Source organism: Emydura macquarii, unplaced genomic scaffold, assembly GCF_026122565.2.
Source record: "Emydura macquarii macquarii isolate MOO-44397 ecotype Brisbane River unplaced genomic scaffold, CSIRO-AGI_Emac_v2 contig_3450, whole genome shotgun sequence".
In the NCBI taxonomy this organism is placed as follows: Eukaryota; Metazoa; Chordata; order Testudines; family Chelidae; genus Emydura; species Emydura macquarii.
Window position 1 is genome coordinate 781,322 of NW_027133587.1, and position 26,205 is coordinate 807,526.

The 26,205-nt window shown below is 48.6% G+C and overlaps 1 pseudogene; it reads right to left on the reverse strand.

Annotated features, from left to right (window-relative positions):
- LOC137144292 (zinc finger protein 850-like) overlaps positions 1-24,534 on the reverse strand; it is a 275,276-nt pseudogene extending 250,742 nt beyond the window's left edge.
- Positions 24,535-26,205: the final 1,671 nt, after the last annotated feature.

The window sequence follows — 26,205 nt, forward strand, 5'->3', positions numbered from 1 at the left end:
GAGGAGGTCTTGGTGGGCCCTGAAGTCAAACAGGGGCCCTTTACGGTCCCTTGCTGCTGCCTCATCCGGTGACGATGAGGAAGAGAAGGGTAGGGGTGCGGAAGAGGGTCCCTCCCCAGGGTCCGAGTCCTCCGAACCCTGCTCATGAACCTTAGGGGCCGGGGGGGGGCTGGGGGGGCCACCACTGAGTGTAGTGACACCGAGCCCTGGGGCATAGAGGCATTCCAGGGTCCCCAATACGGCCACTGCCAAGGTCCCTGGGCCCACTCCGCGGCCTGCAGGGAAGGCTGATGCAGCCGCACCGCCTTCATGTCACCAGAGCCCCCCGTGCGTCGCTTATGTCGCCGACGCGTGGAGCGGTCCGATGAGGACGACGTGGACCGGTGCCGACGTCTGCGGTGCCGGCGATGAGAGGAGGACGGGGACGACGACGACGACGCACCCGATCTGCCCCTGCGGCAAGAGGACTTGCGATGCCGCTTGCCCCCTCGAGACCGAGAGCGGTGCCGACGATGGTGACGCTGAGGGGAGTCCAGCCGTCCCGAGTTCGGTGCTGGTGCCATCACCGGTGCCGGTTGCAACGGTGCCATCATCGGTGCCGGCTGCAACGGTGCCATCATCGGTGCCGGTTGCACCGGTGCCGGAGCCGGCAACAGTGCCGAAGCAGGCGTCGGTGCCGGGATCAGCGGTGCCGCCAGATGTGAGTCGCTGCCTCTCGAAACGACCGACAGTGACCTCGATCGGTGCCGGGACGGGCTCCGCACCGTAGATCGTGAGCCCGAATCCCGGTCCCCGCTCAAATCGGAGCTGGATCTGCGGCGACGGACTCGGGACCGCCCATGGTGCCGCGGTGCCGAGTCGCTCGATGACCTGGAATCGGAGCTCGGAGGGGAGCCGACGCTCTCCACCCTCCGTGACCGTCTGGCAGGAGACTTAGATTGGGAGCGTCTCCAACCACCGGGACCACCCAGCGCGGGTTTGCCCCGAGACGCGGGTCCCTTGTCCCTCGGCCGAGGGGGGGACGGAGGCGTGGGCAAGGCCATGAGGGCTCGTGCCGCAGTAAACGCCTCCGGCGTCGACGGCCCTTGCAGGTGCACTCCCCCACTACCAGGAGTCGGGGGAGGCAGCCCGCGCGGAGACCCCGGTGCTGGAGTAATCTCAACGGTGCTTGGCTGGGGCGTCTCCATACTCCCTCCACCCTGCGCGGGCCGGAGGGAGATCTTGGGTGCGGTCGAAGGCCGTGCCGTCTTCTTGGCCACTTTAGAGGCCCGCGGCGGTGCCGAAAGCGGTGCCGGTGGGGGGGCGCTCCGCACCGACGACACACTCGGTGCCGACGGAGACCGGGACGGCTCGGAAGCTGGACGGAGCGCCGACTCCATTAGAATCGCCTTTAGCCTCGCGTCTCGTTCTTTCTGGGTCCGAGGCTTAAAGGACTTACAAATCTTACATTTGTCTCGACGGTGTTCTTCTCCAAGGCACCGGAGACAGCGGTCATGCGGGTCACTAATAGGAAAGGCTTTAGTACACAAGACACAGTTCTTAAAGCCTGTGGACCCCGGCATGACTCCCAGTAGAAGAGGACCCCGTCCGGGGTTCTAACTTATCACTACAACTATAAACTAACGAACTCTATAACTACTACTATAACAAGAAACTTTGAAAACAGTCAAACAACTAGGGAATGAGCTACTTGCACACAGCAAGAGGCGATAGTTCCAGCAACCGTCACAGGCGGAAAGAAGGAACTGGGGACCCGCGCAGCCAGCAGCGCCCTTTATACCGCGACATGAGCGCGGCACTCCAGGGGGCACCTGAGCTGGCCATGCGGGGCTTGCTAGGGAAAAAAGTTCCGGGAATCTATGCACGGGGCGCGCACACACCTACATTGGAATGCATATGAGCAATCACTCGAAGAGAGAACAGACTCTAACTAAAATACACAGCAATTAACAGAAACAAGATTTGCCCGTGCCTTGACTCCGTTCCCTGTAATTTAGGCCTGACCACTTGTCCAGCTTTTAACTCTTTACTCTCCTACATAATGCATACCCAAAATATACAGCTTTGAAAATCTGAAATTCCTCTGTTTCCATTGCCGGAAAACACTGCCCCTAGTTATGACTGTTATCTGTGTGTCTGAGCCAGCCCTGGAAGGCAGGAATACGTCAAATATTATTATATTGAGATGGGCCAGATGACATCAGGGGCACTGGGGGCACTAAGGGGTGATTCATGCTGGATCCCAAGGCTGGTTAAACAGATATCCAAAGCTTTGCCCCATGCAGAAAGGGGCAGTGACTGGTGTGACACTGTCTGGATTAGGGGGTGACCATTTATAATATTATTGAGATCAATATTGCAAATTTACACTAATTTGTACAAAATGTTAGGATAGGAGTATATAATTCAGATTTGTACAAGTATTTAGGCCTGGGTGTCCGCCTGAGATGGTATCTGGGCCTACTTTTGGAACCTGCTTGCCTGCCTGAAAGTGAAGGTCTTTAAGCTACACATGTAAGCAAAGAACAAAGACTTAGTGCGTGCCTATTGCCTACCCATAACCAGATGGGTTTTCTTTATTACTGTGAGAAAGAGAAGGGATGTCGTTAAAATATTTCGAGGCCTAGTGGGGGTTGGATATACGAATGCACAAAGGAAAGCTCTGACTTCTCTTCAAGACAGACAACAGAGCAAGGCCAGGCAACCGGCGGGGAAGTTGCAAGGGGGGGTGAAGGGAAGTGTGAGAAAGAAACACTACAGGGCCAAGCTGTAACCCCACTCCATAACCCCCCCCCCCCATGAGGTAGAAAAGGGGTTGCACTAAAGCCCTCAGACCCAGGCCCCTGAAAACGGAACATGACCATGTATTGGAAGGGGTGGTACCGGGAAGGGGGAGAGGGAGGGACTATAGGTATAATTAAGGCTATCAAGAAGGAGGGAGCTCTGTCAGCCTACAGAGCTATGGTTAAGGGCAGGTGGGAAGAAACTATCGGCATACAGAGAGAAGCCTGACTGGTGTGAAGGGCTTAGGGATACAGTTATGGAAAAGGAAGCCAGACTGGGCTGAAGGGCTATAGTTTTATGCTTGCTCATTCAGCCCCAATAAACCCATCACCGATAGCCTGCAGATTGGACTCTCGACTGTTGCTTTCCAGTGAATTGTGTCTGGGACCTGAGAGGGGATGGGGCGGGGGAGCCCTAACACGAGCTATGCCATGGCAGGTACTGTTGGAAAGGTTAGAATGTGCTGGGATTAATCAGCACATTTATATGTATGTCCCAGTGTCGTATTGTAAGTTCTAAATATGCATGGTATATTTGTATTTGAACTTGTGCCAGTTTCTGAGTGACACTCCCGCCAGCAGAGTAGCAGCACTAACCCTGCTTAATAGCCCATCAAGGGAACTCGGAGGTACAATGAATCCCCTGGAAGAACCCAGGAGCTACACCTATGTGCCATCAGGCCATGCAGACACATGCCTGTGGTCAGGGGGACTGTAAGAGCTTTTCCTGGCCCATGCGCTGTGGCCTTGTGTTTGAAACAAGTCACATGGCAGACCAGAGATTATAAAATGCAGCTTCACCAAGTCCATCATGTCTTCAATCCTGCTTCCTATCTCTGGATCAGCTCATTTACAGCTGAAGCTGTGAAACAAAGGACTCAGACCCTTCCATGTACTGGATGTTTACCAGAGGGACTGTAGAAGCCTGCAAACGCCACAATTCTGCTGAGAATCTGATAGATATGGAATTTGAAGTCATCTGTATATATCTGATTGCTTTAATCATAAAACCTCTCACCTGGTTTGTTTCTTTCCTTTTATACTACACTTTTAGTTTTAGTCACTAAAGGATTGGCTGGCAGCATGACATTTTGGGTAAGATCCAAACGTATATTGATCTAACGATGTGGCTGACCCTTTGCGGATCAGGAGAGCCTTTTTGGGTAAGGGAACAGAGTTTAATAACTTCTCTATTTACTGGACCTGGTTGCTAATTGGGGAAGAGGGAGTGAAATGTAATAAAGGGAGCTGTATAACTTCTTGGTTTTAGTTTTTGATAACCAGTGTGGGGAATCATAAGCACTGTTTGTGACTGGTTGGTGAATTGCAGTATCAGCCCCCAGTGCTGGGAGAATCTGCTCTAACATTTGGAGCCTGCCTTGAGCTTGGCATTTTCAAGTGGGCTACCCTAGGCACCGAGAAGGTCACAACTGTTTTTTACCTCTTTCAGACTTTTTAGGGACAAACAGCTGAGTTTCAGCTGAGTGGAGGGGAGGGGTCATCTCTTTGGGCTACAAACTGACATGACCTGATAACCAAGAAGTAACCCTTTAGGTAAGCGTTTAAAAGCCTTTGGAAGCTCTCAGGAACTCCCATGAGGACTGATGGGGGACGGTGTGCTACAGGAAGTTTAAATAGGCATTTAGATCCTTTTCTTGTTTTCTATGTTTTCCCCCTAAGGCTTAACCTCTGACATACGGTCATGGATCCCTCATGACCCTTGTGTGTGTCTTTGATCAACAGAAGGGAGGGAACTGTATCTCAGCTGGAGACCAGCGAGCATGATCAGTGCCAAGAGACTTGTTCCGACAGTCTGTGAGATGTGGACCTGATAGCAGAGTCCGTCAGTGCCTGGCGTATTGTCGGTGATACTGATTAATGACCGTGCTGATGGTGCATTCCCTGAGGAAGGCCACGCTCCCATGGCACCAATGTTACTTTGCCTGCATCCATCAGGTCTTCAGGCATTCTAACTTGCCTTGTCAGTTTGATACCGCATGTGCCCTAGATACCAGATTAAGACGGCATTGCTGCTGTCAGTACCGATGATAGTGAGCGAGCTGGGGATGGTTTTTGGCTCGATTGGGGCTCACTGTGGGGATTCCCCAGCCTCTTCTTAGCGGCCTTACGTGAATGGCTCATAGAGGTCTCTCTGAGCTCACCTCCCTTCCAAGAGGAGAGGTGCGGGGAGGGATCCTGCCAGGATTCTGAAGGTCAAAGGACTGACTCCATGAGTAGGAGTTTGAGCCCCAATTCTCCGTCATTCCTGGATCTGGGTTTCAGTGGCTGACACAAGCTGCACTTCTGTAGAATATGCTTCTCTTCCAGACAGTGAACGTACTGGGAGTGTCCATCAGTCACTGGGATAGATTCCTTGCAACTGAAGTACTCTTGAAGCCCGGGAAGCCGGGGATATCCTTGTTCAGAGGGGATCACAGGGGGTCAATGGAAGACAAAGTGTTTTTCTCTTGTGTTTTTTGGGCAACGGCCAAAATAAAATATAAATGAAGCAAAGAAAGAAATAGGAGCTTCAAAAGAAGCTAAAATGAGCAATTCCGAGAGTTAACCTAAGAATGGACACTCTCTAGCCAGGGATGGCTGAGAAGGAATTGAGGAGGGATTGCCTTCACATGCCAGCTAGCCTGTTGACAACTGGGAAGCAGCACAAGCGTGGGTGGGATGGACTGCTATCAAAGATCTCCAATCCGCAGCCAAGGATGCAGAAACACGTACAGTGGAGGTCCCATAGGGACACTACTCAAAAAAGAAAAAAAATACTTCACCCAGTTCCCATTTTTTCAGGTCTCTGTGACACTGTAAAATGAATCAGGCCCTCCCTTCTGACGGGCTCACTTTCCCATCAATCTTTGTTTCCAATGGTGTTCATAAGTTGTCAGTATGCACAATGCAAGATAACAATGCAGGACCTTCTTTACTATCCTTCTTAGTCCTACCATGATGCATATTGATCCTTGCCTATGATTTCAATGATAGCTGTCTGTATGAAATGAAGTTTCTGTGTGTGCTTCACCAAATTACAGCTTCTCAATTAACTTTGAGTAGCCACAGACAAGAGCAAGTTGTACCCCAAGACATAATCTTGTAGATATAATAGTTGTACAAACTACACTACCACCCTGTGTCACCATCAGCAAAGTGCCCATTGGCGCCTGAGCAGTGGCCCTGCTATGGGAGAGGAGAATGTAGCAAGAACTCAGGATTGTTGGCCAGGGTCGCTGTGCACAGAGATGAGGAGGAGAAGTGGAGGGTAATGAGCGGTGGAGGGAGATCAAGAGTTAAAATAATAATACTTAGAGAAAAACGTAAAAAAGTGAAACTGAACAGAAATAAATCTGGAGTGCAGGCTCTAACGCAGGGGTGGGGAACGTCCGGCCCACGGGCTGTAATGATTTGGTCCGGCCCGCGACGGGCCGTATAAGGCCCGCAAAATTATTTGTTCTGGACCTAGTGGGGGGGGAGGGGGAATTCGGCGGCGGCACGGTTTCACGGCGGCGGCGGGGTTCCGTGGGCGGGAGGCGGGGGGCAGTGCCTGCCGCCGAAACCCTGCCGCGGTTTGTCCCTTTTCGGCAGCGGGGGGACTTCGGCGGCGGGCACTGCCCCCGCCCCCACAGAACCCCACCGCCGCCGTGAAACCGCGCCGCCGCCGAATTTTCCCCCGCTGCCGAATTCTCCCCCGCCGCCAGGGCCACCATCAGGCCCTTGACATAAAAAAGGTTCCCCACCCCTGCTCTAACGCAACAAGGCCTGGGAAGGGAGGCCGTGATAAAGGTCTGGGATGCCCCCCACCTCTAGACCCCCAAACGTCTCCTCCCTCCCACTGACCACCCCCCAGCCCTCTTCCTGAGTGCCCTTCCTCCACACTCTCCTCCCCTTCTTCCCACTACTCTCAGCTGCCAACACCTCCTGGCACCTTGGGAGCTTCGTGTGCTCCCTCCTCAGTCTCACTACCCCATCCCTCCCTGCTTCTTCTTAATCCTCCACACACCCCTCCCCACCTCCTGGCACCCCATTAATATCTACTCCCCTCTTCTCCTCCCCTCCCACTGCTCTGCTCTTCCTTCACCCACGGACTCTTGAATGGCAACATCATACACTCTCCTATCAAAAGCTGAGGTCATCTGACTGTCACACAAGCCATGCATGAGTCATACACCTATTTACTCAACTTAGTTTACAATTGTACGAACTGCGTTATTTCCACATAAAATCAGGAAAAAGGCTCAGAAGCTACAGTCGTTAATTTAATTTTAATACATTAAGTAAGGAGAGATTAAACATTAAAAAATAAAGACTTTTTTTTTTTCATGACCGACAGCACCAAAAAAGCACGTGTCCAAAATATTATATTAGTGGGTGAGAGGAGTCAAAAATGGGGACAAGGAAACCTGTCAAAACTTGGATGCTGTGTAGAGGTATAAAGTTATTACTCAGGTTCGTTAGAGACCCCACAGCTTGTAATAAGCAAGGGGACAGGACTCCTTACCTAACGAGGTCACATTCTCATAGGTCTCCTGCATGACGTCTCTGTAGAGGGCTCTCTGAGCGGGGACCAGCAGAGCCCACTCCTCCTTGGTGAAATACACAGCCACCTCCTCAAAGATCACCAGCCCCTGAAAGAGGAAGGATCCCCCACTCAGCACCTACTACCCCAGTGACAACCCCACTATTCACATGAGAACAGGGCCAGGTAAAGGGAAGTTCTGGGGTCTCATGTCAACAGAGTCCCATCCCCACCTTGTCAGAGCAGCCAGAAGGCATAAGGGTGAGGGAAGAAGGAGAGAACCTTTGTCCCTCCTGGCTGACAGAGGAAGGAAGGGTCTTCACATTTATCACATATCTACTAGCCAGAGCTTGATATATGAGATGGAGCCTACAGCACAGTTCAGAGACAGCCCCCTGGTTGGAATCCCAACACCCTCCCAGTAAAATATATGGCAGAAAGGGGAAGTCAGTAGGAAAGACAATACAGCTGAAGGTTGGAATTGTAGAAAATTGGTAAGGGAAGCACAGAGAAATCTATGGCCAGCAGAGAGAAGGAAAAGGAGGAAGTCTTTAAAAGTATATGAAATACAAAATGAATCCTCACAACGGTATTGGTCCATTACTAGACGGAAATGACAAAATTATCAAAAATTATGCAGAAGTGGTAAAAGTGTTCAATACATTTCTCTCTCCTGGATTTGGGGGTTGGGAGGGAACCACACAGATGTTGTTGTCATATGATATGATGATGATGACAACACTTTCCCTTCCAATTATAACTCACAAGGGTGTTAAACAACAGCTATTAAAGTTAGACCTTTTTAAAATCAGCATATCCAGATACCTTGAATCCAAAAGTTTTAAAAGACCTGGTTGACGAGCATGCTGGGCTGTCAATGCTGATTTTCAATAGGTCCTGGAAGACTGGGGAAATTCCAGAAGACTGGAATAAAGCTATTGTTGTATCAGTATTTAAAAAGTGTAAAAGTGATGACCCAGCGAATTACAAGAGTGTCTGTCTGACATTCACACTGGGCGAGACAATGGAGCAGCTGATACTGGAGTTAATTAATAAACAATTAAAGGAGGGTAATATAATAAGTACCAATCAAAGGTTTAGAGAACTATCCAACTAACTGAATATCTTTATTGGATGAGATCAGAAGTTTGGTTGATAAAGATATTGATTATGGATATAATAGACAGACTTCTGCAAGGCACTTGACTTGGTTCAGCACAATACTTTGATTAAATAACTAGACTGATACAAAATAAACATGGCATAGATTAAATATTGGCTAATTGACAGTTTGTAAGTGGGGAGCCATGGTTGAGTGGACCTATTTCTAGATTCTTATCAATGACTGGAGGAGAATATCAAACCACCAGTGATAAAGATTGCAGCTGACACCAAGATTGCGGGGGGAGGATGGTAAATAATGAAGCGTCAGAAGATTCAGGCTCCAGCACTGGGAGTTTGGGAAGATTTCCCACCCTGGCCGGAGGGTTATTTTCTGTTCCACAAAAGAGGGGAAGTTCTACCCCCAACCCCCATGAGCCTGTTCCTTGAAACTAGACCCCAGATAACACAAGTCCCAGCAGGTTTCTCACATCCTGTCGCCTCCCTTTCTCCACCCTATTTATATCATGCCTCCTGCTACCTCCTGCAGCTCCCAATCTCTGAAACTTTTACTGCTCCTGTCCCTGCAAGCAGAACCCGCCCCCAGCTGCCTGATAATCCCTTACCTGAGTCAGGTCCGGTGCAGTCATTTCCTTTCCCCTGGGAGGATGGGACGATCTGAAGCAAGAAGTAGACATTATTCTGAAGCCTGCCAGGGTGAAAAGAAGAATTTCAGAGAATTCAGCGGGGGCTTTTGTCCATTCTACACACTGACTCCCCCCAGGCTTTTTCCCTGCAAAGGGACATTCAAGGGTCTGCCACACTGTGCAGCACATTATTACAGTCCAGGGATAGCCCCCTCCCACCAGGAGGAATCCCTCAGAGACATGGTGAAACCTTCCCAGTAACAAAGTCTCTGAACCGAAGGCCAGAGAAGAGCAGAATCAAAGGAATCACTTTGGGGGATTCTCCCTGTCCTTCTCCCCACAGCACCTGTCACAGGTTTACAAAGTTGTTTGATGCCCCAGACTTTAGACAATCTCTCTTGGGAGCGTCTCCTTTCATGTGCCAGTCCTTGTTATAACTTTTGGCAAGGGCGACCCCATGGCTCTGAGACAGGCTGTTCTTGCCTCAGCTAACCCGTTTCTTTCTGTGGTTCTGCCAGGAGTTGAAATGAGTTCATGCTCGTGGTGGAGACTGCGACACTGGCAGGTGAGGTGTTGGCTCTTGTCAAAGTTCCCTGTCTCAATTGGACAGGACAAGTACACAGCTGGATTCAGTCTGGGTCACCTGTGTTAGCATTGTTAAAACAGGTACTGTACTAGAGTGAGGAGAATGTGTTTAGTGATTAGACTTGATTGAACGCATGTGAATTGCTGCACATGTTCATATTTGACTAGTTTTATTATGAGCCTCCGTGGCTATACAGATCGCCAGACACGGGAGAGGCTTTCACTATGGGAAGTGCTGATCGGCAACAAGGAACGTAATATCCTGCCTGGCAGGAAAGATCCATCAACCTGAGACTGACTATTATGGGATGTCAAGGAGGACAAAAAAATCTGTTGTTCTGCTCTTAACTCCCATGAAGATGAGTGATACAGAAGGATTCCTCCCATTGGCTAGAGAGAAAATGCAGCAAATTTTTAGGGTATTTGATATCCATTTTTGAGAACTGGGGAGAAACGGGGGTGGGGGGGCAGTAAACGTGATATTATGAAAGAAAAAACACACTGAGAAATCAGGAGATTTACTACTGTTGAAGTAAAATGCTTAGGCCTTAAACTTTGGTCAAGAAAAAGTATGTCTTATGGGTAAAGTGAGGTGGTAAAACAGAGAGAGACAGTGCAGAAGAAAAGAATGTAAACAGTGCTGAAAAATATCAACTGTCTTAGCTGATAATGCTTGTACTGAAGTTTGCCTATGTCTGTAACCTTGACTAATGATAAGAAGAATGACTGCTGTGATTCTAACACTGTTATAAATATATGTTAAAATCTGCCTGAAGGTGGAGACCCTTTACTGACCAGAAACAACTCTGTCAGTGGCTCTCTCTTTGCATATGCTTCTGCTTTTATAATAATAAAAGTCTCAGATCTCTGATGAGCCTCAACTAAAATGCAGAGTGAAGCTTTGTTTCTTCCACACTATCAATATTCAATAACTAGGGAGAAGGGCGGGCTTGGAAGGGATGATTACAGGGGACGGCATAGTCTGCGCTAGTTGAGATTCAGAACAATTTTCAGTGGAAAGCTTGAGTCTTCAAAGTGCTCTAAAAGCCACACAGTTACTTGGACTGCCTTCAGTGTCCCTCTCAGGAGTGCAGGGAAAGGTTAGGGAACCAAATTTGTGATCAATTGACTAAGGGTTCCTGAAAAACATCTCCTGAAAACAACAGCATTTTATTTAATCCACCCATTCTAGGAAAGAGGTTGTCGAGAAATCTGAGGGTGAACTGTAAGCAACTGGGAAAAATCCATCTCTCTGAAGGCACTTTTAAGAAATGTAATCTGAGTAGATCAGAGAAATCAGAAAGTGATCAAACTAATTTGGAAAGAAAATAAATTGCACATACAAATCTCATTGGGAGCCGATTACGGGTGCAAGAGGGAATTAGGGGTGTAAGCGCAGGTGGTCATAAGAAGAGAGGAGTTTGTCTCTTCAGTTAAGGCTGAACCCTATGGGTTGAATTATAGGTTCACAGCTAGCTTTTAAGTGTAAAGATGAGATGTAGTAAGACATAGGTATAAAGCAGTAATGCAAGAAGCCCACAGGGTCAAGCCTCTGAGACATTATTTTAAGCATTTAGCATAAATTAGGCATATAAACCATAGGATTAAATAAATGGACCAACAATGACCCAATGGCACAAGATATGATTTTGCACTAAGCAATTCTGCTGAAATTCTATATAAAATGACAACAGGTAACCATAAAAGCCTCAGGCCCCTGTGAAGTTACTGCCCCCACAAGCCTTCAAACTGGGATAGGGCGTACCACTGCCAATCATTATGCACTAGTGTAAATTTGGTCTATGCTAAGGGTTTGCACCAGTGCCTAGAATCCCAGTGTAGCAGAAACCTATGGTACCCAAAGCAACAATACGGTGGCATGGGGATAAAGCAGAACCAGGTTCTAGTACTAGCTGTATCACTTACAGGCTGGGTAACCTAGGACAAGTCAATGTTTCTCCTCCCAACTTTAGTCTATTTACCCAGCTGCCCACTCACTAGTTCTCCTCTCTCTCCCATGCTGCTCACCAATAAAAACTGTGCGGGTGTCACTGGAGCTCAGATAGTGACCTGGGCATCCGATGTGATGAGTGTCTGGCAGGGGTGGGAGCAGGCAGGGGAAAAAAGTGGGGAGGCATCATCACCCCTGTAGGAAGGCGCTGTGGCCTCCCCCGGAGACAGAGCCCGAGAGAGAGCGCGAGCAGCCTGAGTGGAGCAAACCAGGCCCAGCCGCTAAGTCTGCCCGGCAACCAGGGAACCGGGCCACAATAGGACCGCCCGGCCAGCCCAATCAGTGGCAGCGGGGCGGAGCCCCCACAGGAAAGGGAGGTATAAAAGCATGGCCCCAGAGCTCAGTGGGGGAAGACTGCCACCAGAGACAGACGAGTTGCCCCGCTGGCACAGGCCTAGGCCGGAGCAGAGCCACCGACCAACCCCGGACCCACCCGGGCCTGGAGACTGGGGAGGGCCTTCCCGGAGCTGGATCAAGCAACCCGGCCAGAGAGACTGGGCTGAGGTACCTGGACCCTGGGACTGGACCGAGTCACCGGAGCCCCAGGAGTGGGCAGAGGCCCCGGAGCAACCTGGGTGGAGGATACCCCCCGAGGCCAGACAGGACCTGAAGGAGCTGCTGGCCACCAAGCCCCCTGAGTTGGGACAGGCCCTGAAGGAGCTGCCAGAAGCCGAGCCCCTCACCGCGCCAGACGACCTAGAGGAGTTGCCCCAAAGAGGAGCGCCCCGCATTGCCGCCCGTGGATGAGGAGGGACTGACGGGTCAACCCCACGATACCAAGGAGACAGGTACTGGGGCCAGCGGGGAGGAAGTAGCCCAGGGGCAGCCATAGCTTGTGGCTGAATCTGACGCCTAGTCAGTGTGTTGCGGCGGGAGTCCCGCCGACACAGTGGCAGCCACTTTTGCCACTGCTAGGGCCGTGGGCTGGGACGCAGTGGAGACAGATGGGCCTGTGTCTCCCTTCTCTCCCCCTTTCCTAGCCACCCCGAAGAGAGCCTCCTGCTCTCTTCCACTCCAGAGAGCGAAACCACTGCTGACTTGCTCGCTCGCCCTGCCTGAGGGCCAGAGCGCTAAACTGCTTGCTCACCCTGCCTAAGGGTTAGAACAATCGACTGCTTGCTTGCTGAAAGTGAACCATTTCCCCTTGTGTAGGAAGGTGCTGTGGCCTCCCCTGGAGACAGAGCCCAAGGGAGGACCCCAGCAACCGGGCCAGTGAGGGCAACCCGGTGACAACCTCTGGTGGGTTCTGGCCCCAACAGCAGAACACAGCACCAGACAGACATCGACACACATCTTTCTGGCAGCTTGAATGCTTCTGGAAGAGGCCACGGCAGAACTAAAGATGTTGATAATCCAGCAGCAAAGCCTAAGCACTAAATCATGGCTTCTTGGAGCAACGTGTCCTGGAACGCACGAGGGAAGAGGTAATATTCAATTTGGTCTTAAGTGCAACCCAGATGTGGTCCAAGAGGTGAATACAGCAGAACCACTTGGTAAAAGTGACCATTATGTAAATCAATTTCACATCCTTGTAGGGAAAAATACAAAACCCCACCACCATAGCATTTATCTTCAAAAAGGAGAACGACACAAAAATGAGGAAGAAGCTAGTTACATGGAAATTAAAAGGAACAATCACAAGGGTGGAACGCCTGCAAACTGCATGGAGACTATTTTAACATGCAGAATAAAGGCTCAAACTAAATGTATATCCCAAATGACAACAATAAAGAAAAAAGCAACAGCAAGAGGACCACAAAAATGGCAATATAGCGACACAGCAGAGTAAAAGAGGCAGTTAGAGGCAAAAAGGCATCCTTTAAAAATGGAAGTGGGCTCCTAGTGAGTAAACTAGAAAGGAATATTAACTCTGGCAAGTCAAGTGTAAAAGCATAATAAAGCAGGCCAAGAAGGAATTTGAAGAGCAAGTAGCTAATGACACACACAAAACCCCGCAAAAAACTAAATACAATATGTTTTAAGTGTTAGAAAAAGGAAGCCTGCTAAAGAATCTGTGGGGCCACTGGATGATTGAGATGGCAGAGGGCTACTCAAGGAAGATAGGCCGTTTGCAGACAAGTTAAATGAATTCTTTGCATCAGTCTTCATTGCAGAGGATGTGAGAGAGATTCCCACACTTGAGCCATTCTTGTTAGGTGACAAATCTGAGGAACTGTCCCAGGTTGAGGTGTCAATAGAGGAGGTTTTGGAACAAACTGGTAAATTGAACAGTAATCAGTCACCAGGATCAGATAGTATTCATCCAAGACTTCTGAAGGAACTCAGACATGAAATTGCAGTGCTTCTAATAAGTGGTGTGTAACCGGTCACTTAAATCAACCTCCATACCAGATGACTGGAGGGTGGCGCTAATGTAATGGCATTAAAAAAAAAGGCTCCAGAGATGATTCAATCAATTACAGGCCAGTAAGTTGAATTTCCAGTACCAGGGAAACTCATTGAAACTATAATAATTAACATAAATTATCAGACACATAGATGAACACAATATGTTTGGGAACAGTCAATTTGGCTTTTATAAAGGGAAATCATGCCTCACCAATCTATTAGAATTCTTGGAGGGAATAAACAAGCATGTGGACAAAGGTGATCCAGTGGATTTAGTGTACTTGAACTTTCATGAAGCCTTTGACAAGGTCCCTCACTAAAGGCTCTTAGCAAACTAGGCAGTCATGGGATGAGAGAGAATCCTCTCCTGGATCAATAACTGATTAAAAGATTAAAAGGAAAAAAGGGTAAGAATAAATGTTCAGTTTCCTCTGTGGAGAGAGACATATAGCGAGGTCCCCCAACAATGTGTGCTAGGACCTTCGGTTCATCATGTTAATTTCTCATCTAGAAAAGCGGGTGGACCGTGAGGAGCAAAGTTTCCAGAGGATACAACATTAGTCAAGATAGTGAAATCCAGAGACGACTGTTAAGAGTTACAAAGATATCTTACTAAGCTGGATGACTGGGGAACAGCATGGCTCATGGAATTCAGTGTTCATAAGTGCAAAGTAATACACATTGGAAAACCCAGCTATACATACAAAATGATGGCATCTAAATTAGCTGTTACCACTCAGGAAAGTTCTTGGAGTCATCGTAGATAGTTCTTTGAAAACATTTGTTCAATGTACAGTGTTAGTCAAAACAGCTAACCAAATGTTAGGAATTATTAGGAAACAGATAGATAAAAAAAAAAACACCCAGAAAATATCATAGTGCCAATATATATATCCACGGTACACCCACATCTTTAATACTGTGTGGAGTTCTGATGACCCTGTCTCAAAAAAAAAAACAAACAAACATTAGAGTTGGAAAAAAGAACAGTTCAACTTAGAAAAGAGATGAGTAAGGGAAAGGTATTTAATACAAGTCTATAAAGCCATGAATGCTATGGAGAAAGTAAATAGGAATGAGATATATACACCTTCACAGAACACTAGAACTATGAGTCATGTTATGAAATGAAGAGGCAGCAAGTTTACAACGAACAAATGGAAGTACTTTCACATAAGGCACAGTTAACCTGTGGAAGTCATTGCTGGGGACATTGTGCAGGCCAAAAGTATAACTGGGTTCAGAACAGCTAATAGCCAAGGCGGTCAGGGACACAACCCCATGCTCTGGGTGTCCCTAAACCTCCGACTGCCAGAAGCTGGGTCTGGACAACAAGGGAAGGATCACTTGAAATTACCATGTTCTGTTCATTCCTTGGGAAGCATCTGGCACTGGCCATTGTGAGAAGACAGGATATTGGGCTAGAAGGACCATTGGTCTTACCCAATATGGCCATTCTTCGGTAATAATCAGAAAACTTGGTGCTACTCAAGAGATTCCAGCACGGCTCCATCTCCCAGTCTCTCCAGATATCCGCTGGGTAGCAGTGCTACATGTCACAGAGAGCCTCAGACTAACATGCCTGATTTGCTTTTAAAAGTGGGAAAACGGATGCTTTGCTAAAGAGGCGCACAAAAGAACAGCAAGAGCCTGTAGGGACAAACTGAGAAAGGTTTAGTCACAAAATGTGCTACACCAAGCAAGAGACATAAAAGGCAATAAGGAGTGGCTCTTTAAATACATTAGGAGCAAGAGAAAAAGAAGGAAAGTGTAAGTCCTCCACTTAGTAGGGAAGGAGGTCTAATGACGGGCGACATCAAAAATCCTGAGGTATTTAATACCTGTGATAGGACGTACCTATCCTGCACCAGTTCAGCAGGGGTTAACCACACTCTGGGCTACAAGAAAAGCCTCTGGTGGCTGCATATGAAAAATGCTGCACTAGATTGTGTGGCCCGGAGTGCAAGGACAGCCTTACTGACTCTGGCCATTGGGCCATACTGCCCTGAGCTGCAGGGACGCCACCTAGATCTAGGCTACTTGGGCCACCAAATAGCTATTTTGATAACCCCACAGTCCGACATCCCATGACAGGGTGTGCCTATACCATGACAATACCTACCCTTGGTGGTCTTCACTACAATGGTTAATGGTGATCAGAGAGTCTACACAATTAATATTAACAACAACAAGAGGGAAGGAACGCAAGACAAAATAGGGAAAGAGGATATTAGGTCACTTAGATGTATTCAAGTCGGCAGAGCCTGATGAAATGCACCGTAAGGTACTTAAGGAACCAGCTGACGCAGTCATTGAGACCTCATGGAGGACTGGTATAAGGGATATATAGTACAGATATGCCTTGAATGATTAATAAACTGCTGATTCCTTCTGGCCCTCAAATTAGAAATGCTATCCACCTCCAGTTGTCCCAAAATAGGATCTTCATAGGACATAAAGACACGAAGAGAATGGCTCACATCACGTTGTCTGAGGACCCACTGACAAGCCAAAATTGGGAGTTCCTCTTCCCAAGAATATAAACTGAAATGCCTTAATGAGTATATAGTTAATCCCTGGGCAAGAATCTCTCATAATTTGCAAATGGATAAAATCTCTTTCTGCCTCCCAACCTAGCTAAAAAGAACAGTAAATTACTGAAACAGGTGTTAGCCTGCTTTCCTATGCCGACTGCCCCAGTGCACATTGTGAGCGGACAAATGTTGGATGGGGAAGCCGCAAACTAAGCAAACTAGAAATGACTGGATGAAGGTCACATGCGACAAACTACCATGCTAAGCCAAGAAATCCAAGCCATAAGTCTTCAATATATGGTTTATAATTTGGGATGATTTATTAGAAAATCAGATATAACATGGAAAAAAATCTGTCTTTCATCCCAGATTAGAAACTGCACCTATGTTTAACTGTGAGTCTGATTTACTGCCTCCTCCATGCAGAAGATATCTCTTGTTCTATGTCCTCAGTGTGAAATGCTTCTGTATGATCAAAGAATTTAGGGAGTGTGTCCTCCAAATTTAGAAGATAAACAGATTTGATTGGTTTTCATGGTAAATCATTGTTGCACTCTACAAGTAATAAGAACAGCCTGGCAGAATGAAAAAGGTATAGTGAAATGATCCCCGAGAGTCAGTAATGAGTCTGTTAGTAATTAACTGGATTTTATTATAAAACAACAGAAATAATATAGAATTTTAACTATTTATACACATTTAAACAAACAATTAACTACAATACACAAGCTAATACGATGGAATGTTAAACAGACAGTTAACTGCAAGACAGACTAATTTTAAAGAGACAATAGACAGTTAACTGCGAGTCACAGATTGATACAAAGGAATGTTAAACAGACAGCTAGCTGCAGAACACGGGCTGATAATTAACTCCTTACCATCCAGACGAGAAGGACACACAGCATAGTAAATGCAAAAACTCGAACTCAGCCGGCTAACAGACGATTCGCGCTCAGGGGAGATTGGGGGGGGCAGGGGGGGGGAAAACGGGAGCGGGAGAGTCCGGGCCAGGTAATCAGGCTGGTAGATCGGGAAGGCTCTCAGCAGTGGCTTGGGTAAGACCGCTTTTATGGGCTGCGTGCCAGCACCAGATTGGCCTGTGGGATACGTGCAATAGATTTTGTTTCCTAGTCGATCTTAAGTTTCGTTTCCCATATATGACATGGGAGCCAAAGGCACAGCCAATCGCATAGGCATACCCTAATAAGGTTAGGTCGTGGGTTGACTATTAGCACCAAATGGGTAGAGGGGGGGCGAGGGTTGGTCATGGCAGAATTGATGCAGCGACAGATATAAACCAGGATATACATTTGAATAGCAAGAGAAAATGCAGGAAAAGGCAGGAAAATGCAGGAAACTGCTGCAATTGCAAATGTGAAACATACATAGAATCATAGAATATGAGAGTTGGAAGGGACCTCAGGAGGTCATCTAGTCCAACCCCCTGCTCAAAGCAGGAAAAACCTCAGCTATATCATCCCAGCCAGGGCTTTGTCAAGACTCAGCTTAAAAACCTCTAAAGATGGAGATTCCACCACCTCCTAGGTAACCCATTCCAGTGCTTCACCACCCTCCTAGTGAAAAACTTTTTCCGAATGTCCAACACAGACCTCCCCAACTGCAACTTGAGACCGTTGCTCCTTGTTCTGTCATCTGCCACCACCGAGAACAGCCTAGCCCCATCCTCTCTGGAACCCCCTTTCAGGTAGTTAAAAGCCGCTATCAAATCCCCCCTAATTCTTCTCTTTTGCAGACTAAACAAGCCCAGTTCCCTCAGCCTCTCCTCATAAGTCCTGTGCTCCAGCCCCCTAATCATTTTGGTTGCCCTCCTCTGCACTCTCTCCAACTTGTCCACATCCTTTTTGTAGTGGGGGGCCCAAAACTGGACACAATATTCTAAATGCGGCCTTACCAATGCCGAATAGAGGGGAATAATCACTTCCCGTGACCTGCTGGCAATGCCCCTCCTAATGCAGCCCAATATGCTATTAGCCTTCTTGACAACCAGGGCACACTGCTGACTCATATCCAGCTTTTTATCCACTGTTACCCCCAGGTCCTTTTCTGCAGAACTGCTGCCTAGATCATCGGTCCCCAGTCTATAGCTGTGCATGGGATTCTTCCTTCCTAAGTGGAGGACTCTGCACTTTTCTTTGTTGAACCTCATCAGATTTCTTTTGGCTCAATCCTCCAGTTTGTCTAGGTCACTCTGTATCCTATCCCTGCCTTCCAGGGTATCTACCACTCCCCCAGCTTAGTGTCATCTGCAAACTTGCTGAGGGTGCAATTTACCCCATCTTCCAGATCATTAATGAAGATGTTGAACAAAACCGGCCCCAGGACCGAACCCTGCGGCACTCCGCTTGTGACCAGTTGCCAGCTAGACATGGAGCCATTGATCACTACTCGTTGAGCCCTATGCTCTAGCCAGTTCTCGATCCATTTTATAGTCCATTCATCCAACCCATACTTCTTTAACTTACCGATAAGAATACTGCGAGAGACAGTATCAAAAGCTTTGCTAAAGCTTCATGTAACAGTTAAGATTTAGTTTAATAAAAAATAAGTGCTGTGTGTTTGTGTGTGTGATTTAGTGCTTACCATTCCTAATGTACTGCTGCTGCATCTGCAGCTTGACACGGGTAATGAGTATTATGTACTGTTTCCTAAATTAATAAAGATCAAGTTATCTAAAAACTACACAAAGTATACCCTCCCAGATGTTAATAAATGCTGTACTGAGCTGTAAATTAACACATTTTAGTGATCAGATTTACACCATTATTTAAGAAATATGTAAAGTAGTATCAGTGAGAAATTTGATTTAAATCAAGATTTAAAGCAAGAAAATCATTAAACCTTGATTTAAATCAACTCACCTTGTTTAAAAGGGGGAATCCTGAGTGATAGCACAAGGCTAATAATGAAATTCAATTCTTGAAATGACTCAGACAAAGAAAAGGATGAAGAAAGATTGGACAAAGTGGAGAGAGTCCAGAGGAAAGGAACAAAAATGATAAAAGGTTTAGAAAACCTGACCTCTAAAGAACAATTAAAAAAATAAAACTGGGAATGCTCAGTCTTGAGAAAAGGCGACTGAATCAGGACTTCACAACAGTCTTGAAAATATGATCAATTGTTCTTCATGTCCACTTGCGGCAGGACAAGAAGGAATGGTCTGAATCCACAGCCAGGAAGATTTAGGTTACATATGAGGAAATACTTTCTAACTATAAGGGTCAGGCCCGGATTAACCTTTCGTGGGCCCAGTGCCAAACATATTTGTGGAACCCCTGGGGTCAATGGGGCATGGCGCAGAGGGGGGTCAGTCTCAGGAAAGAGGGCAGGCCAGGGGCAACGGGACCCCCGCTCTGCCACACCGAGCGTGAGGGGACTTTTTATAAACTGGAAACTGCCAGACGCACACTGGCCTGCCTGGTACCGCACTGCCAGCGCCGCCCTTCCCCTCGGGGGTGGGCCCGCGCCACACTCCCCACCCCATACCTACTGACTCACACCCCTCTGCCCAGAGATACCCCGAGCGCCCCACTATGACAACTGCCCAGTGCCCCAAAACACACAAACCACCCCAAACCCTCCTGACCCACCACCCCACTACAGAGACCCACTCCCCACCCCACAGGGAGGTGACCATGTCCGCCAGGCTGAGCTGGCAGCATGGCTGTGGCCGGTCCTGGAGATCGCTCTGGCCCCTCAGAAACATCGCGATCAGCCAGGCCAGGGCCGGCCCGGGCCGGGCTCCCTCAGAAGCCACTTGCCTGGTGGAGCCTGGACGAGCCCCGCATGCTGTCCCCCTACCCTGCCTCCCCGCTAACCGAGACTGGCCTGGCCTCTGCACTGGTTCCAGGAGACTCAGTCCTGGGTGGGGAAGCAGGTGGAGCCCTGCAGAAACCACTTGGAGCTGGAGTCACTGGCACCAGTGTGAACCCGGTACTGAGAAGGTCAGTTAAACCCTGGAATAGGCTTATACGGGTGGTCGTGGAGTCTCTGTCCCTGGAGGTTTTTAGAGAAGTAGTTGGACAAACCTCTGTCAACGATAGTCTACAAATACTTGGTCCTGCCTCAGCAGAGAGGGCTGGATTTCACAACCTCTTGGGGTCCCTTCCAACCCTACATAAAATCATAGAAGATGAGGGTTGGAAGGGGCCTCACGAGGTATCTAGTCCCACCCCCTGCTCAAAGCAGGACCAACCCCAACTAAATCAACCCAGCAAGGCTCTGTCAAACCAGGCCTTAAAAACCTCTAAGGATGGAGATTCCACCACCTCCCTAGGTAACCAATTCCAGTGCTTCACCACCCTCCTGAGAACAGCCTAGCTCCATCCATCCTCGAACCCACCTTCAGGTCGTTGAAGGCTGCTATTAAATCCTCCCCGCACTCTTCTCTTCTGCAGACTAAACAAGCTCAGTTCCCTCAGCCTCTCCTCATAAGTCTTGGGCTCTAGCCCCCTCATAATTTTTCTTGCCCTCCGCTGGACTCTCTCCAATTTGTCCACTTCCTTCCTGTAATGGGGGGCCCAAAACTGGATGCAGCACTCCAAATACAGCCTCACCAGTGCTGAATGGAGGGGAATAATCACTTCCCTCGATCAGCTGGCACTGCTCCTACTAATGCAGCCTAATGTGCCGCTAGCCTTCTTGGCAACCAGGGCACACTGCTGACTCGTATCCAGCTTCTTATCCACTGTAACCCCCAGGTCCTTTTCTGCAGAATTGCTGCCTAGCCCATCGGTCCCTAGAGTGTAGCAGATTTTTTCTGCTAAGTGCAGGACTCTGCACTTGTCCTTGTTGAACTTCACATTTCATTGGCCCAATCCTCCAATTTGTCTAGGTGACTCTGTATCCTATATCTACCCTCCAGCATATCTACCACTCCCCACAACTTAGTGTCATCCCCAAAATTTCTGAGGGTGCAATCTACCCCGTTGTCCAGATCATTCAAGTTACATTTCTATCAAGCTATGCAAACCTACAGGAAAAACCCCACCACAACAGAATGTCAGGCAATTCAACAAAAAACTACACTCCACAGCAGACAATGACAATACAATGGAGAAAAAAGCAACACAATGCAAATTAACACATCATCGGACAAAAGTACACAATTCAAAACAGCTCAGTTCAAGCCAACACAACACAGGCACCAAACAACCCGAGGCAAAGCAATGCACCAGGAAACTATGCAACACAAAATGATGCATTGTAGTTCCAAATGACACCCTGCAAAACAGCTCAGCATAGAGCAACACACAGCACAAAACTAGAATTATTTCAAGATAGACAAGGAAGCGACCTCGAGAAGTTGTCTTGCCAGGGCCTCCTGTGCGGAGGCAGTGCAAGATATCCCTGCACGCCAGGACAGGTGTCTCTCTGACCTGTTCTTAACAGCCTCCAGTGAAGGAAATCCCACAACCTGCCTTGGAAGCCCATGCAATGCAAACAATCAGATCAACGCAACACTGGACAGTACAAGCTGGGCTCCCGGTTAAGGGGAGAGGCTGGAATTCAAACGATCTGTGTTCAGTTACCAGGTTTGCCCCAAATTTTCCATGTGAACATGAGCAACTTACTTCACATCCCTGAGCTTCAGTTTCGCCATCTGTAAAACGGAGAGCAGCTGCCCACTCTTTAGCTTTTGACCTTTCTGTGGCAAGGATTTGCATTCCCTCACCATGGGTCTGTCTACACCGCAGTTAAACACTGGCAACTGGTCTGAACCAGCTGAGTAAGTCTAAGGGGCTGTTTAATTCTGCTGTAGACATTCCAGCTCTCTGGGACCCTGCTACCTCGCTGGTCCAACAGCCCAGGCTCCAGCCTGAGCCCAGACATCTGCATTACAATTAAATATCCCCTTAACCTCAGCCCCGTCAGCCGGCCTGGGCCAGCTGCAGGTTTTTAATTGCAGTGTAGACATAACCTTGGTGTCTGTGCAGCACTCGTCACAACGGGGACCCTGACCTTGGGCAGTGTCTGCGCAGAGCCCTGCATCGCGGGGGCCTCATCTTGGTCGGGCTCAGTGCAGTGCCAGGCCTGGGGAGTGCGGAGCACACTGATCTCAGCAGGGTCTCTGAAGTGCCCCGCATGATTGAGGCAGCGATCTGGGGCCGCCATCTGTGCACGGCCTGGCACAACATGGTCTCTGATCTATGTAGGGGTCTGTGCAGTTCCTGGCACAACGAGTGCCCCCAAACTCGGCCAGGGTTTGTGCAGTGCCTGGCACACCAGGGGACCTGATCTCACACAGGGTCTGTGTCACGTTCAGTGCAGTAAGAGCCCTGATCTCAGTCAGGGTCTGTGCTACACTTGTCACAATGGGAATGCAGCGCTTGTACAAGGTCTGTGCTGAACCCAGAAAAATGGGGGCCCTGATCTTGGTTAGCCTCTGTGCAGAATCTTCCACAATGGGGGGCCTGATCTCTACTGTGGTCTGTTTCACATTCAACACGTCAGGGGCCCTGCTCTCTGGTTTTTACTGCTCAGGGGGAGATACTAGCCCTGCTCTGGGTGAGGGGGCAGGATTCCATGCATCTGATCAAGGGAGGCTGAGGGCAGATATAACCCTGCAACCTCCAATATGGAGAATGACTTAGGCAACAGGTTTCCCCCACCCAAAAAAGTAAAAGAGACTGCAACTAAGAACCACGAGGAGCACCTCCAAACTGGATTTTTTTTTTAAATCACTGTTTGATGATTAAATGGGAAATGGTAAAATCTGATATTTGAAAACAGTGGTGAGTAATTACAAAGAAAAGAGTGCAAACATGAGGAATTTGAGAGCCTTTATCATAGATAAGAGGAAAGTGGAAAAGTTTGAGGAATTTTATTTCAATTATTGATAGAAGGCAAAGAGGTAAACATTGAATTGGTTTCCTATCAGTATTTGATAGCTAAAGTGGAAAAGGCAAAATTTGCAAGGGTTTTATAACCATCAATATTCAAGAAGTTGAGGAATGGTTTGCTAATATCAGATAGTTAGATGGGAAAATCTCTGGGAATAATAAATATGTCAGATGCCTGGCGAGAAAAGGGGAAAGGTTTTCAAAAATTTCATATCAGTATTTCAGAACTGAGAAGAAAATAGGGCACAAACTAAATAGTCTCCAATAGAAAAGGGAAAAAAGCCAACATCTGAGGCGATTTTGAATCAACATACAACTATTCAAAGGGAAAGGGGGAAAAATCATCATGCATTTAGCAATCTAGAGAGAAAGGGGGAGCATCGAGCAGAATATTATCAATGTTAGAGAGGGCAGGGGTAAAACAGAGGGGATTTCATTTCCCCCTTTCTCTCCCTCTCCTCTGTGATCACCTGCTCTTCTCCTCTCCCTGTAATTTCCTGACAGCACAAAAATGGTGACATTTACATCTACCCCTTCACGCATGTATCTCCCCTCCCCCCATTTCCTTTCACTTCCTGACAAAATGTATGACTCCAGCCCAGACACACAAGAGGAAACCCCCCTTGTGACTGGTTTCCTCCTCTCCCCCCTCCCCCCATTTAGCCCCAAAAGGGGCAAATTCTGGCAGGGGCCGAGGGCTACTTGCTGTTACAGCAGCTCGGAGCCCCAGGCCGCAAGCAGATTCCCAGGGGCTGCCTGCGAGATCCCACCTTAGTTCCCAGGGACATTTCCGCCCACTCAGTTTCCTGCCCTTCCCCACAGTGGGTCTCTCTCAATTTCCCACGGGCTCCAGCTCCCCAGCGGGGGTCGGCAGAACCCAGGGTTGTACCACAGGCTGGTGCCAGCTGCAGAAAGTCCCCGGCCTGAGCACAGCGAGGGTTTAAGGAAGGTGTCTCCCAGTACAGACCCCTTTGCACAGCATTGCACTCACCCAGGTGCAGCACAGGGGCTGATCACACACTGCTCTTCCTTTGTACTCCCAAACTCCTCAGGGTGAACAGATGTCCCGATTTTATAGGGGCAGTCCCACTATTCGGGGCTCTCTCTTACATGGGCACCTATTATGCCCAGCCCCTGCACTGATTGCTCACACTTGCTATCTCTCTGGTCAGGGTCACCCTAGACTCCTCCCTCTCCTCCAGCAGCACCCGCTGCCTGTGCTGCAAACAGAGACTGAGGGAGGGGAAAGGGGATAAAGGAAGTGCCGGGGGTTGTGGGAAATGTAGTCTGTGTGAGTGCTGGCTATGCACAGGTAAGACTGTTTCCTCCCCACTGCCCTGGATTGCGAGCTAGGCCTGCCAAGAGCTGACGAGTCAGAGGGACAAGCTGGCTGGGGTCCAATCTGGTATTGCAGCAGCCTCTGTTGGTGAGAGAGAGGTGCTTTCGAGCCACACAGAACTCGTCTTCAGGTCTGGGAAAGGCTGCGACTAATGCCCTGCCCGAGTGAGTAGCCCAGCTCTTAATCCCTGCCAAACGGGTTGAATAGGAAGCCTTCCTCTCTGACTCCCACCTTTAACCACTGCACCTGAATGAGTAAAACTGGAGAGGGGAATGCAGCCCACAAGTATTCTGGGCAACAGGTCACCCCTAGGGCTGCATGCAATGCTAAGCACATGGGTAAGTGGAGGAATGATCCCTCTATTGTGGAGAGCTTTCCTGGCTCATTCATTCCCCTGTGGGATTGGTTAGCAAAAGGATCTGAGTCCTTGCTTCCACCCGCTTTACCCAGAGGTCTGCCTGACCACGAGGATCCTCTTCCCACTCTGCTGTGTGGTGGAGTCCCCGAAACCCCAACCAGGCTGGGCCCAGGATGCCTGGGGGCTCGATCCCCAATCTTGTCATTTTCAGTGAGGACAGGGGCTAGGGTGACCCTGACCCACTGATCGATGCATATGTTGCAAAGCAATACCAGTTATTAAACAGCAATCAACTGAGAAAATAAAGAAAAGATAAGAAAGGTTAAAGGAAAACACCTAACACCGCCCTGGGCCCAGGAACACCACACACGGCATCTTTGGGGTGTAAGGGATATTCACAGTCTGTTTCTCACACGTCACAGGCCTCCTGCCCAGGCCCTGGTTGTGTTGCAGGGATGCCGAGAGTCAGACACTTGCTCTGGCGGTGGCCACCCCCCCCCAGGATCTCTGAATCAGGTCCCCATTGCAGAGTTAAGGGTTGCTGGTGCAACATCAGTTCCTTGCAGAAACTCCATTTCAGCAAAACTCAAACTTCTCAAAACCAGGAAATGCAGTTAAGGTTGCTCCCATCACCTTAACCGAATCCTCTTTGACCAATGTCCCAGTAACACACACGTATTTTCTCTGCCAACACCCTGCTGGCTGAAATCTGCAATCTTTTCTTCACCTCCTTTTACAGTCCTTCAAACCAGACCTCCAATCTCATCTCGGACTGATGAGGGAAAACACCTGGGCTAGCTAGACTGGGCTAGGAGCTAGACATGGTCCTCCAGTGATAGCAGAGCCAGACCCTTGACTCCTACTCAGATCAGCCCCACCTAATTGATCCCTCCTCACTGTGACACATTGCACAACCTCCCCTCCCCCCTCAAAATGCTCAAAAGCCTGGATAGGGGAGCTTGTTTTCCCTTGTGATCATCTGAGCTCCCCCTCCCCACCTGGACACAGCTGGAGGGGAGACCCATGCACCCTCCAATGTGGTAATTTAGAGGAAGATAACAAGGCTCAGATGGGGAGTGGCTGATCTCCCTCCAGATTCTCCACAGTTCCAGC